We start from the raw sequence: 691 nt of genomic DNA on the forward strand, positions 1-691 counted from the left end.
TTCCAGACTATTTGTTTAAAATGATTTACCTCAGAAGCAGTACTCCAGCTTTTAAAGTTAAAGCATTTAAATCGTTATGACTTCGAGTTAATATTAATTCCAATCTAGAATTCACCAATATTCTTTTATAGTCTTCAAACAAACCTAACCAATATTTTAATGGAATACAAGCACTAAATTCGCCTTTATCGTTTTCCGATTGCGTTGCGTTTTTAAAATTCCAGCCAGAATTTTCATAACAACTATAGTTGTCTGGTGTACCGGATAAGTATCCTTTCAACGAGCTGGTGATTCCAAGAACACGTGTGCTATCTACTCCTATCCCATTGATTTCCAATCGTATTTGTTCAAAAAGGTAGGAGTAACCGTTATTAGATAGTTTCACTTTGGTAGCATCAGTAATTATTCCTTCCAAAAAAATAAAGCTTTCGTGTAGATATGGATATACATCCGTTTGCTGGATCGATATACGTATTTCATCATTATTATTAAATGATGTTGTATACGGCGCGTATGAATGATATTCTATTTGTGAAATTTTAGAATCCGTCTCGTACTGTGAAGTTATATCTAAAATATCACTTTCAGGCATTCTACTTTAATTGATAACCCAGAGCTTGCAAAACTTTTTTTTATTCTTCACCGTCAATTTTTTTATTTGATTTGATGTTGCTGGTAGCACTTTAGTCTT

The sequence above is a fragment of the Acyrthosiphon pisum genome, chromosome X, assembly GCF_005508785.2.
Source record: "Acyrthosiphon pisum isolate AL4f chromosome X, pea_aphid_22Mar2018_4r6ur, whole genome shotgun sequence".
Taxonomy (NCBI): Eukaryota; Metazoa; Arthropoda; class Insecta; order Hemiptera; family Aphididae; genus Acyrthosiphon; species Acyrthosiphon pisum.